The 14,502-nt window shown below is 38.0% G+C and overlaps 1 protein-coding gene, 1 non-coding gene and 1 pseudogene across 3 annotated transcripts in view; 2 read left to right on the top strand and 1 right to left on the bottom strand.

Moving 5' to 3' along the window:
* The window catches only part of DNAH7 (dynein axonemal heavy chain 7), a 261,805-nt gene that overhangs the window by 82,098 nt on the left and 165,205 nt on the right, over positions 1-14,502 (bottom strand). The window lies entirely within an intron of this gene.
* On the top strand, positions 6,561-14,175 carry LOC122227897 (annotated as a pseudogene).
* LOC122228891 lies at positions 9,025-9,158 on the top strand. The gene has a single exon (XR_006206786.1). It is a non-coding gene; the product is annotated as a U4 spliceosomal RNA (small nuclear RNA).

Below are 14,502 nucleotides of genomic sequence, written 5' to 3' on the forward strand. Positions count from 1 at the left end.
TAAATAGTATCCAACCATATAGCCTTCTGCATCGTGTGAAATGCAATCAGCATTAAGATTACTGTTATTCTCTTGGAAGTTTCAATAAACACAAGCCATAATTCTGGTCACTTCCCTAAAGATACTGCCATATTCTTCAAAAGTGAGCACAGGAAATTCGTAGGTTGCCAGAAGAGCAGAAGGAGAAAATAAAAGGTGACTGGAGCAAACACAAAACACAACAAGGCAAGGCTAAAAAGGGATAATTTATTCAGTATCATCTCATTATAATATGAATTTAGAAATTCATGGGATAATTTGTCCCAAATGGAAGTAACCCATTTAAGTATTTAGTATTTAAGTTAGAACCTGGAATAAAACATGTAGTTTATATTGTAGAGAAGACAGACTTGCCCTCCAAATTAGCATTATACAATGTAATAGTCAATTTGAAATTGAGTGACTCAGTCTTCCTTCTGTTGCTTCCACAATTTTTAACCACAGATATTCATGCTGTTTCTTTGTCTAAAATGCACTTCTTCCTCATCTTTTCATGTTCAAGTCCTATGCATGTTTCAAGGTCAGCTGAAATGTTATGCAATTCACAAAGTACCACAGATTGTCTTAACGGAAATTTATTTTCCCACAGTTCTAGAGGCTGGAAGTCCAAGATCAAGGTGCTGGCAGGTTTGGTTTCTCCAGAGGCCTTTCTCCTTGGCTTGAAGACAACACAGCCCTCTCCATCTGTCCTCATGTGGGTCTCTCCTCTGCGGGCATTCCTGGAATCTCTGATTATAAAGACACCAGTCCTATTGAATTGGGGCTCCATTATACCTAACTTAACCTTAATTATCTCCTAAAAAGTCCTGTCTCTAAATAGTCACATTGAGGGTTATATACTCAACATATGAATGGGGGGTGTGTGTGGACAATTCAGCCCATACCGTAATATTAATTATATTAAGAAGAAGTGAGACCAAAAGAGTAGTGTAATATCTTAGATATAATCAACTAATAAAAATAGAATCATATCCATAAGACACTAAAGGGTATGAGAAGGAAGATTAGAAAGGAATAAAACTTATAAATATGTAAAAGTCTCATTCTGTCACATTTTAGAAATACTTTTAAGTCGGGAGGATTAAGTGTGTTAGCATTTATGCTTCCCCAAAGAAAGTGAATGACTCACTCTTCCTTCTGTTGCTTCCACAATTTTTAACTACAATACCCATATTCATGTTGTTCCTTTGTCCAAAATGCACTTCTTCCTCATTCTTTCACGTTCAAGTCCTATGCATGTTTCAAGGTCAGCTCAAATGTTACGCACTTCACAAAGCCTGTCTTGAGGTCTCTGTTCTCTCTGAAGTTCTTTAGCAGTTCATCTATATTACATTTATGGTACTCTGATAGAATGATAATATTCTATTATGGTAACTTTATAATTTGTCAACAGCATCACTCATCTAAGTTGTGTATTCTTTGAGGGAAAGGTCCACAGTGAGTCTTCTTTATCCTTTTTTTCCTGGATCACATAAAGTTTGATAATCTACTGGAAGGCAAACAACCAAAACACGTCTGACAAACATCATATGGGTTAACAGATTATAAACACAGACATTTTCTAAGTGATCCCCCTCCATGGAGAATACCACTCCAAAGAATACCATCTCAGATTCAGAGGAAAGGATTACGGTGCTGACCAAGCTGGGCTAAGTCCATCATAGTCTTTCTCTTCCACTGATTGCAATGAAAAGTTCTGGATAAAATACAAAAAGCAACTGTTTACAGATTCTAAAAAGTAAATAATGAAAAGTGAATGGAAAGAAAGTTAAAACTGGAGGAATGACCAATAAAGGGGTAGTGAGTTTCCTGTGTTTGTTTGTTTGTTTGTTTGTTTGTTTGTCTGTTTTTCTTTCTATCTTCTGGCTTTGGTTGAAGAACAGACCTAATGGGCACCCTGGGCAGCAATCACAGGTAGCAAAAATTCAAACTAGAAGACAAAATGATCATGTGTGAACAGGGTAGGGAGGAGGATAGGCAGAGGGAACCTCTTTTTCCTTCTGTCCCTGTCCCCAGGTCAACCCCAGCCACAGAACCATATTCCTATGCAGAAGGAAAACCAATCTGAGAGATACCAATCGCTCTGGATAGCAGAGTTGGGCAAAGGGGCCTCTGCTGTGCATGGTGTGTAAGGGTTTCTTAGTCTGCCCAGGTTGTTGTAACAAATTACTTAAATAATAGACATTTTCCACAGTTCTGAAGGCCGAGAAGCCCAGGACCAAATTTCTAGCAGATCCACTGACTGGTGAAGGCCTCCTTCTGGTTTGCAGGTGGCAATTTTCTCATTGCCTCTTCACATGGTAAATTAGTGCCCTCTTAAGGGTGGTAATCCAATGAAAACTCCACCCTGGTGACCCAATTACCTCCCAAGGTTGCACCTCCAAATACCATCACATTGGTGACTTGGGCTCAACATACAAATTTGGCAGACACAAAGATTTAGTCCAAAGCAGGGGGAACCCCAGTCTTTTTCTTTTTCCTCTTGTCACTTTGCCCCAAGTGTGGACATGAGTTGTGCAACAGTGTGGGAAGCTGAAACTCTGAGAGAATACCGTCATTTTGCACAGAAAAATACAGAGAACAAGGTCCCTGGGATATGGAAAGTACAGGAGAAATCCTGGAGAAGACAGACTCCAAGAAAGGATTTCTTAATCTAGACACGAGTTCTGATCCGACTACCAATCTGTGCAGGTGCAAAACCTATCCAAAGAAGCATATCAAAGGTTTTGAGCTATGATATAAACCCACGTCCCAGACTCACCCCTGAGTAAAGCATGCTGAGAAGCATCTCTAGACAGCATAGCAAAAACTTTAAATTAGGACTTCACATTGGAGACATCGTGCCCAGAAAGAAAAGACAGAAATTGGCATCTGAACCTTACCAAGTTGTTTGACTACTAAAACAAAAATCAATCTTATTCAGAAGATTTTAATAGGAACCAGCATCTCATTTTCAAAAGGCCCAGGGTACAATCCAAAATTTTTTAACAAACAAAGAGCTAGAATGTGACTAATTCTCAAAGAAAAAGCAGAATGTTAGAATTACCAGAAAAGAACTTTAAAGCATCCTCCACAAGGTAACAGTATTATAAAATAATAATAACAATAATAATAATAATAATAATAAATGGAAAGAGAGGTGTTCTCAGCAGAGAAACAGAAAGAATAAAAGGGACCAAATGAAAATTTTAGAACTGAACAATATCTGAAATCGGAGCCAGTGTAAGGATTCAATAGTAGAAAGGAGATGACAGAGGAAAGTCAGTAATCTAAAAGACAGATGAATAAAAATAATCCAATTTAAATACTAAAGAGAAAAAAAGATAAAACAAACAGAGCCTCCAAGATCTGTGAGAAAATATTAAGAGGTTTAACACTCATGTGATGGGGGTCCCAAGAGAGAAGAAAGAGGTAAATGCAGAAAACATATTTGAAAATATAATGGCTGAAACTTTCTCAAACGCAGTGAAACACACAACCATACAGTTTCACAAAGCTTAGCAATCCTCAAAAAAAGGAGAAACTAAAAACCAAAAAAACATACAGAAATGCACACACACCCAGATACGCTGTAATCAAACTGTTGATAACAAAAGATTTGAAAGCATGGTTTTTGAAAGCAGCCAGAGAAAAGTGATACATTATACATCGATGACAATCATGCAAATGACTGCAGATTTCATGTCAGAAATCACAGAGCCAGAACATAGTAGAACAGTCTCAGAAGAATGAAAAGAATTGTCAACCCAGAATTCTATATCCACCAAATATAACCTTCAAGAATAAAGGTGAAATATTCTCAGATCATGAAAACTAAAAAAATTCTTTGTCAGCAGATTCCCTCTAAATTCTAATGTTCTTCACTCTGAAGGGAAATGATACTAGAGTGAATCTTAGGAAAAAAGCCACAAAATGGTAAATATAATGGACTATTTCTCTCCTCTTAATTTCTTTAAAATATGTATAAATATGGAGACAAAAACATTCAGTTAGGGGGAGCTTCAAAGTATACAGACATACTACATACGACTACTATAACATAATCAGGAGAGGGTAAAGGAGACCTATATGGTTGCAAGCATTCTACAATTTTTATTTTTTTAATTTTAGTTAACATACAGTGCAATATTGGTTTCAGGAGTAGAATTCAGTGATTCATCACTTACATACAATGCCCAGTGCTCATCACAAGTGCCCTCCTTAGTACCCATCACTCATCAAACCCATCTTCCACTCACCTCCCTCCATCAACCCACAGTTTGTTCTCTATCATTATAAGTCTCTTGTGGTTTGTTTCCCTCTCTTTTCTTCCCCCCACTTTCTCATATGTTCATCTGTTTTGTTTCTCATAGTCCACATATGAGTGAAATCATATGGTATTTGTTTTTTTCTGACTTATTTCAATTAGCATAATACATTCTAGCTCTATCCATGTCATTACAAATGGCACGATTTCATTCTTTTTGACAGAAGAGTAATCTTTTATAAAACACACACACACACACACACACACACACACACACACACACACACACACTACATCTTCTTTATTCACCAGCCTATGGACATTTGGGGTCTCTCCATAGTTTGCCTATTGTTTGTAATGCTGCCATAAGCATTGGGGTGCATGTACTACTTCAAACCTGTATTTTTGTATCCTTTGGGTAAATATCTAATAGTGCAATTGCTGGATCATAGGATAGTTCTTTTTTTAATTTTTTGAGGAATTTCCAGCATGGCTGCACCAGTTTACATTGCCACCAAGAGAAGAATTCTACATTTTAATTGAAGCAGGAAAATATTATTTGAGTAGACATAAAAATTTGTACTAAAAAATAATGCAGGGGCACCTGGGTGGCTCAGATGGTTAAGCGTCTGACTTTGATTCAAGTATGATCTCATGGCTTGTGAGTTTGAGCCCCACACTGAGCTCTGTGGTGACAGTGCAGAGCCTGGAGCCTGCTTCGGATTCTGTGTCTCCCTCTCTCTCTACCCCTCCCCTGCTTGTGCTCTGTCTCTGTCTCTCAAAAATAAATAAACATTGGGAAAAAAAATAATCCAAAGCATTATAGTGAAAAAATCCAGTAGATAAATTAAAGTGGAATACTAAAAATTGTGGATTATTCAAATTATCCAAAAGAATGAGATATGAGAAACAGAGCAACAAAAATCACATGTAAAAACAAAACAAAAACAAAAACAAAAACAAAAACCCAAAATAATAATATGGTCGATCTAAATTCAATTATACTGACCACATTAAGTGTAAAGTTGTCTAAACGTATAATTAATGGAGGGAGATTATCAGACTGGAAAAAATATAGGCTCTGTATGCTATCTATAAGATACCCTCACTTTAAATAACATTTATATTAAAGATAAGAGTAACAGATACACCATGCAAACACTAATCAAAAGAAAGCTGAATTACATGTAGACTTCAGAACAAGAAAAATTATCAGGGATACAGAGGGATGTTACATAATAATAAAAAAGTCAATTTATCACAAAGACCTAACAATCCTACATGTTTATGCATCTAACAACAGAGCTCCAAAATACATGAAGCTACAACTAATAGAACTGAAGAGACAATCAATAGATTAGCAAGGATGTGGAAGATGTGAACAACACTATGCCACAATTGAACGTGACATTTAAAGAATCCTTGGAGTGCCTGGGTGGCTAAGTCAGTCAAGCATCCAACTTTGGCTCAGGTCATGATCTCGCAGTCCTTGAGTTCGAGCCCCGCATCAGGCTTTGTGCTGACAGCTCGGAGCCTATAGCCTGCTTCAGATTCTGTGTCTCCCTCTCTCTCTGACCCTCACCCATTCATGCTCTGTCTCTCTCTGTCTCAAAAATAAATAAACGTTAAAAAAATAAAAAAATAAAAAATAAATAAAAGCCTTAAAAAAAAAGAGAATCCTCTACCCAATAATAGCAAAATAATATTTTTCAAGTATACATAGAAAATTGAGAAAGACCCTATTTATGGCATAAAACAAAGAAATTTAAAACAACTGGAATCTTACAATGTATGTTCTCTGAACATAATGAAATTAAGTAAAAAAACAAAAAATAATAGAAAATAGCTTAAAAGTTATCAAGTATTTGGAAATTTAAAAACATATTTTTAAGTGGCCTATAAAGAAGTCTCAAGATAGGACATATTTTGAAGGAAATGAAAATACAGCATATCAAAATTTGTGCTATGCAGCTAAAGCAGTGCTTAGTGGAAAATGTATAGCAGTAAATGCTTAGATTAGAAAAGAAGAAGAATCTAAACTCAATAACAAGCTTTCACCTTAGGAAACCACAGAAGAGAGTAGTTTAGGCCAAAAACAAGAAATAATAAATATTAAAGCAGAAATCAATAAAATGGATAACAAAAAAGGTGGATAAAAACAATGAAATGGAAGGTTAATTTTTAGATAGGATCCAGAATATTTATTAAGCTTTACCTACGCTGATCAAGAAAAAATAAAATAAAAAAAAGGAAATGCTAATTACTGATATCCGGAATGAGAGAGAAGATTATAATCATAGACCTTGCGGACATTAAAAGGATGACAAGGTAATACTACAAACAACTCTATGCCCGTTAATTTAACAACTTAGTTGAACTGGACCAATTTCTGGAAAGATGGAAACTACCAAAATTCACTTAAGAATAGATAAATTGCTGGGCACCTGGGTGGCTCAGTAGGTTAGGTATCCAACTTAGGCTCAGGTCATGATCTCATGGTTTGTGGGTTCAAATCCTGCATCTGGCTCTGTGCTGACAGTTCAGAACCTGAAGCCTGCTTCAAATTCTGTGTTTTCCTCTCTTTCTACCCCTTCCCCGCTCATGCTCTGTCTCTCTCTAAGTAAACATTAAAAAAAAATTTTTTTATAAAGAATAGATAACTTTAATGGTCTTTTAACTCCTTCAAAATTGAAATCATAGGTAACGTCTTCCAACAAAGAAAGTTCTAGGCGCGAATAGTTTCTTTGGTTCTTTCTACAAAACATCTAAGAAAAATAATTCTACATAATCTCTTCCAGAAAACAGAAAGGGGGAGAACACTCTCCAATTTGTTTTATGAGGCCACCATTACCTTGATAATGAAATCCTGCAGACATGCCAACAAAAGAAACCACATACCAATATCCCTCATGAACAGAATGTAAAAATCTTCGACAAAGTGTCAGCAAATTGAATCAGAAGTATATAATTAAGGAGAATACATGAAGACCAGGTAGGGTTTATCCTAGAAATGCAAGGTTAGTCAAACATTCAAAAAAATAAATCCGTAAAATTCACCATATTAACAAACTAAACTTAAAGCACACATCTCTCTGCTTCTGGGGGTGTAGATATGGGGGCCGGCGACGCGGAGGAGGATGACTCAACAGCATCTTTCCCAGAGAGTATGAAACAGCTGAGACACTACTCAGTTCAGAAGTTCATATGCTCCTGGAGCATCGAAAGCCACAGAATGAGAGTACAGAGGTTGCATAGGGACTTCCTGAGGTCTTCATGAAAACTTTAAATGTCACAGCCCGTCTCAGTCATTTCAAAAACAGGAGAGTCCATTGCCAGTGTCCGCAGCTTGTTGCTTTAGGAGAAGCTTCTTAAGTTTGAGTTGGCCTGTTTGGCCAACATGTGCCCAGAGCCTGCTGAGGAGTGGAAGGCTCTGACCCCAAGCCCGGTGGGGTGGTTTGAAGGTTAGGAGCTACAGCAGATTCTTGACGGTATCTAGACATGCATAGCTCTCAGTATTAATCTCCAAATATCACCCTGCTGCTGAGTGAACGACATCCCCCACTGGCCTGGGGTCTGCCTCCGACTTACACGGAACTTATTTTGCAGAAGACACTTGGGCTTCTTTTGGATAGAACAACCTGGCTTGGTTTTGGTTTAGGTGCTACTTCAAACTGGACAACTGGACCATGGATGCCCTGACCTTGCCTCTGGGAAGGGTGAGATGGAGAGGTGCATATGAGCTACACTGTTGACTAGCTTACACCAGGGTTTTGGCCCTTGTGTTATTTTTTTAAAAATTGTTAATTTTTTTTTTAAGTGACCTTTATTCTCAATGTGGGTCTTGAACTTATGACTCCCGAGATCGGGAGTCACATGCTCTGCTGCCTGGGCCAGCCAGGTGCCCCTTAAGATTTTATTTATTTGGTATTTATTTATGTATTTATGTATTTATTTATTTTTGCCCCTGGGTTATTTTTTATTCCTAAGATTTCATGTTTTAATTTCAATGTGTTTGTAGTTTTTGACGCTATATTAGAGCACATCAAACTAGCATAGGAAACAGCAGTCTTCCCTAAATGCAAAAGGAAGAATTAAGGGGCACTTGGTTGGCTCAGTGGTTAGAGCATGCAACTCTTGATTTTGGGGTCATGAGTTCAAGCCCCACTTTGGGCATGGAGCCTGCTTAAACAAAACAAAAACACCCAAACAGGAGCCCCCAAATATAAATGCAAAAGGAAGAATTGAACCAGACCTGTATCATCATCTGAAATTCTCAAAGACAGAATAGTGTTAGTGACTGTGAGACAGCATTGGCATCATTGTGCCAGAAGTCAAGGAAGTCAAGGAAGAAGGACATCACGGAAAGTAATCACACCTGAGGATAACTCCAAGCATCTTGGGGCCCACAGCCCTGAGGTAGATAGGTACTTGGCCTGTTTTCTTGGAGTTCTGAAGGATGTAGGTTTGGAGTCAGTGGTCCTAAAGCACTATTTTCTCACTCCCAAATTAAGATTTTTTTCCTTCATAGGCCAGACTTGAAGGTCTAACACTTTGAAGACTCCTTGTATGGGGCATTGAATACAAACCTCTGACTTGCTACTCAGCAGCGGGTGTTCTCTGATGGAGGTGATTTGGAAGGAGGGAGCCTGCCTCTTCCTGAGTCGCTACAATGTAGGCACTCTATTTGTGGGGTAGTTGTGGGGGGTGGGGGGGAGAACTCTTCAATTGCTAAACATGCTAGCTTTGTGCAGTGGCAGTATCGTAGCCAATGAGGTTTATGCAAGGCACAGTTACTGCTAAAAGGGGTAAAAAAAAAAATACATAGCTAAACATTTTAGCTTTGATTTTTCTGAAAGGAAATATGCCTATTTTCTTCACAATTTGGAGATTTTTCTTTGGGGCACTTGCTGGCTCCCAGTGAATGCATGATCCCAAAAATGTTTGGAGAAACAGCAAAGTTTCTTTTTATTTATTTTTTTTCTTTTTTGGGTAGGTTCCACACCCAGTGTCGGGCTCAAGCTCATGGCCGGAGATTAAGAGTCACATGCTCTGTGGACTGAGCTTGCCAGAGGCCCTAACAAAGTCAGCTTTAAAAGTTAAGATAGTTTGGGGCGCCTGGCTGACTCAGTTGGTAGAGCAAATGACTCAGGGTCACGGAGTTCAAGCCCCACGTTGGGTGTAGAGTTTACTTAAAAATACAGTAAGAATAAAAAAAAAAAAAACCAGATTGTTTGATGTCCGCTGGCCAAGGCAGAAATAAACTTTTCATAAATTCTTTCAATTTCTGAAATGACATGGTTTATAAGTCACTGATATTCTTGATCAACGTTTGAAGGAAATTATCTTTTCATCCTTGGACAACTTTACTTCTTTGAGGCTTATCAGAGTTCTGAGTTGTAAGTTATGTGGATAACAATAGTATCTATTCCATAGATCTTTTAAGAAGATTGAGAAGATTACTAAAAAGAGCCTATTAGTGTCTGCCGTACATTATGCCCCAATAAATGTTAGCTCGTATTAGTAGCTCGATCAGATGAGCAAGGGTATACAGATAGCTTGCTTCATAGAAATTAGTGCAAGAATTTGGTACTACACCACGGGTTCTGGTATCAGGCTATGAAAACAAACCAAATGAATTTTATTTATTTATTTTATTTATTTGTTTATTTTTGAGACAGAGAGAGACACAGAGTGTGAGTGGGGGAGGGGCAGAGAGAGTGGGAGACATAGAATCTGAAGCAGGCTCCAGGCTCTGAGCTGTCAGCACAGAGCCTGAAGCAGGGCTCGAACTCACGGACTGGGAGATCATGACCTGAGCTGAAGTCGGACGTTCAACTGACTGAGCCACCCAGGCGCCCCTGCAGAACTGTTTTTAAAGAGAGGTAGTAATGTGTGCAGGTTGGCACGAAGGGATGGAAGAGAAAGAACAGAGTGGAAGGCAGACCTCAGGTACCATCTAGGCCCGTGCGCTACTTGGCAAGAGAGCAGGCAGTGCCGCCATCTTTACTGGGGTGCCTGCTTGTGCGAGTAATCCGTGAGATGCCTCAGAGTATGAAAGTATATATGGGCCTGGCATACACTTAGGCACTGATAAATGGCCATAAGATAATTAGAAGTAGATTAAAAAAAAACAACAACAAAAAACTTGTACTAGGGAATTATTTGAAAAAGCAATGTCATGCTATGTTATAGAGTCAAAGTCTGGTCAACATTCTGCTGGACATTGTTCTCTCTGGTCCCAGGTCACATCTTACTCTTCAGAATCGTTAGCAGGAGACCCTGCAAAATCCAATCATCTGTGCAACATTGTAAGGCTCATTGTATCATGTTTGCAAAAACCAGAAACAAAACATACTGCACATTAAAACAAAAATATCATGTTGTCAAACCCTCATCAGAAAGCTAAACTTTTCTGAAAATTGTACTCATTCTGGTTTATTCAAATTTATTAAACTTGAGGCTTGAAAAACAGTAAAAAAATATATCTCAATAGACACAGAACAAGCACTTGACAAAATTTAACATGTAAAATGGTATGAACCCTCGGCAAACTAAGAACAGAGGGAATTTCCTTTACCTGATGAAAAGGATATACAAAAAACCCACAGCTAATATAATACGTCATGGTGAGAGACTAATTCCTTTCCCCTAAGATTGGGTAAAAGGAACAATGTGCAACACTGTAAATTATATTTTTATGGCAAATATTATTACACTTGCCAATATAAACATAAAAAGTCCGTGACAGTACAATAAGCCAAGAAAAAGAAATAAAAGGCATAATTTTAGAAAATAAGAAATAGAACTGTGTCTATTTGCATAGAGTATGATTGTCTATATAGAAGATCATAATGAACCTATATAAAAGATCACAGAACTAATAAATGAATTTATCAAGGTCACAATGTACACGGTCAATATTCAAACATCAGTTGCTTTTCTTTTTTCTATTTTTTATTGGGAGGGAGGAGCAGAGAGACAGGAAGACATAGAATCTTAAGCAGGCTCCAGGCCCAGCCTGAGGTAAGGCTCAATCCCATGACCACAAGATCGTGACCTGAGCCAAAATCAAGAGTCAGACACTTAACTGACTGAGACACCCAGACACCCCTCAACTGCTTTTCTAATACCAACAATGAACAACTGAATAAACTTTTTTAAAGCACCATTTATAATACCACACAAAAATTAGGACATACTGGGTGTAAGTCTAACAAGGAAATACTGATGAAAGAGATCAAAGGTGATCTTAAAAAATAAAGATGTATTTATAGAAGACTTGTCAAGTTTTCTCAGATTGATGTGTAGATTGAATGCAGTTCCAATCAAAATCCCAGAAGGATCTTTTGTAGATATTTAAAAACTGAATCTAAAACTTATATTGAGAGGTAAAAAATAGACACAACATGGGGCGCCTGGGTGGCTCAGTCGGTTAGGCGTCCGGCTTCGGCTCAGGTCATGATCTCGCAGTCCCTGAGTTCGAGCCCCGCGTCGGGCTCTGTGCTGACAGCTCAGAGCCTGGAGCCTGTTTCGGATTCTGTGTCTCCCTCTCTCTCTGCCCCTCTCCCTCTCATGCTCTGTCTCTCCCTGTCTCAAAAATAAATAAATAAAATAAATAAAAAAAAATAAATAAATAAAATTTTAAGAAAAAATTAAAAAAAAAATAGACACAACATGGGGCGCCTGGGTGGCTCAGTCGGTTAGGCGTCCGGCTTCGGCTCAGGTCATGATCTCACGGTCCGTGATTTCGAGCTCTGCGTCGGGCTCTGTGCTGACAGCTCAGAGCCTGGAGCCTGTTTCGGATTCTGTGTCTCCCTCTCTCTCTGACCCTCCCCCGTTCATCCTCTGTCTCTCCCTGTCTCAAAAATAAATAAATGTTAAAAAAAAAAAAAAAAATTAAAAAAAAAATAGACACAACAATTCCGAAAAAGGAAAACAAAGTTGGAAGATATATAATCTAACTTCAAGACCTAATATAAAGCTATGCTAATCAAGAAAATGTGGTGTTTGCACCAAAACAAACAAACAGGGTTGCCTGGGTGGCTCAGTTGGTTAAGTGTCCAACTCTTGGTTTTGGCTCAGGTCATGGTCTCACAGTTTGGGAGCTCGAGCCCCGTGTTGGGCTCTGTGCTGACAGCACGGAGCCTGCTTGAGATTCTGTCTCACTCTCACTCTGTCCCTCCCCTACTTGCTCTCCCTCAAAATAAAGTTAAAAATTAAAAAAAATTTAAAAAGACAAATAGATCAATGGAACAGAATGAACAATCCAGAAAAAGACCCACACATATGTGGATAACTGGTTTTCAACAAAAATGTAAAAGCAATTCAATGGAAAAAGGGTAATGGTATGCTGTTCCATACCTAGTTAACAATTATATCAAACTTATTTTCTCCAAATAATACCCTCAATATGACATTTTAAAACAGTTTTTATTTATTTATTTTTGTGTTTTTCTACATTTTTGTGTGAGAGAGAGAGAGAGAGAGAGAGTGGGGAGAGGCAGAGAGAGGATCCTAAGCAGGCTCCATGGTGTCCATGCAGAGCCCAATGTGGGACTTGAACTCATGAACTATGAGATCATGACCTGAGCTGGAATTGAGAGTCAGACACTCAACCAATTAGGCCACCCCGGCATCCCAATATGAGATGTTTTTGATCGAAAAGCAGGACAATTTTGTAACTTCAGTTTTTGATTTTTTTTTTTTTAATTTTTAAAGCAGATTTTGCTTTAAAAATTTTTTCAATGTTTTTATTTATTTTTTGAGAGAGAGAGCGCATGCACACATGCCCAAACAGGGGAGGGGCAGAGAGAGAGAGGGAGACATACAATCAGAAGCAGGCTCCAGGCTCTGAGCTGTCAGCACAGAGCCCAATGCAGGGCTCAAAGTGGTGACCGAGAGATCATGACCTGAGCTGAAGTCGAGCACTTAACCAGCTGAGCCACCCAGGTGCCCCTAAAGCAAATTTTGCTTTTAAAGATTAGGACTTCTACAGCGTAACATATTAAATGAATAAAATTTCAAAGGAGACATTCTTCAGAGTAGGTAGAAAAGAGTGTACTGGTTTTAACAGCAATTATTTTGGAGAGCTATATGCAACACACATTGGTTTAAACAGCTTCAGTCTTTGGAGGAATATAAATCCTGAATTTGAAATGAACAAGCACCGCATTTCCTGTTTACTTCCTCTCCACTATTATTTTGCATTATTTTTTGATAAGACATTTTTCTCTACACAATCTTCTCTCTTACTTCCTCCACCAAACATTCTTGAATCCAGAAATGCTTTAAAACCAGTGGCTCCCAAATGAAAACTGAATTTTTATAGACTCATCATTCCAGGTTTTAATACTGTTTGTTCTTTTGTGATGGTCTAGAGAGGATTCTAATTTGGTGCTCTTCGGGGTTTTTGAAAAATACATTTTTTTAAACGTTGATTTTTTAATTTATTCTGAGAGAGAGAGAGAGGGTGGAAGAAAGAGAATCCCAAGAAGGCTTCATGCTGTCAGTGCAGAGCCTGATGTCACAGACCGTGAGATCACAACCTGAGATGAAATCAACGGTTGGACGCTTAACCAACTGAGCCATCCAGGTGCCCCCAAAAATGCATACAGTGATAATACATGTTCACTATTGTGCAGGGAAGGACATAAAATTTAAATATGTAATGGTGATGCATCTCAAAGAGTTTTATTATTTTCCTCTTTACACATGTCCATACATAAAAATTGATAAAAGCAGACAATGAAAGGTGGGTGCTCCTCTCTGTTATTACTGCTACTGAAATAAGCTGAATTTATCTGACTCTTACAGAAATGAAAACTAAAAGACATTTTTTAAAAAGCAGAGGTATATTAGACATAGGTCTGATTTATTTACCAAGTTGTTAAACAATGTTAATACTATTTCCCTGTGAAATGTTCAGATACAATCCAATCACATTTAATGTTATCACTAGCCCTTGAAATTCTGATTAGCCAAGGACCTTCAACTGTCAATAGCTGCAAAAGTTAATTATAATCCAATTTATCTAAATCTTATAGATTCTTCCCCTTTCCCTAAATCATCAACTCTTCAGTCAGTTGAGATAGCATGTGAAAAGCACTTAGCACAGGATTAGGTCTTTAGTAAGTGCTCAGTATTAGGTATTATCATTACCAAGCAAGTATCTCTGGGGAAGAGAAGAACACAGTAGGCAAGTAAATAAGACACTTATC

Source organism: Panthera leo, chromosome C1, assembly GCF_018350215.1.
Source record: "Panthera leo isolate Ple1 chromosome C1, P.leo_Ple1_pat1.1, whole genome shotgun sequence".
In the NCBI taxonomy this organism is placed as follows: domain Eukaryota; kingdom Metazoa; phylum Chordata; class Mammalia; order Carnivora; family Felidae; genus Panthera; species Panthera leo.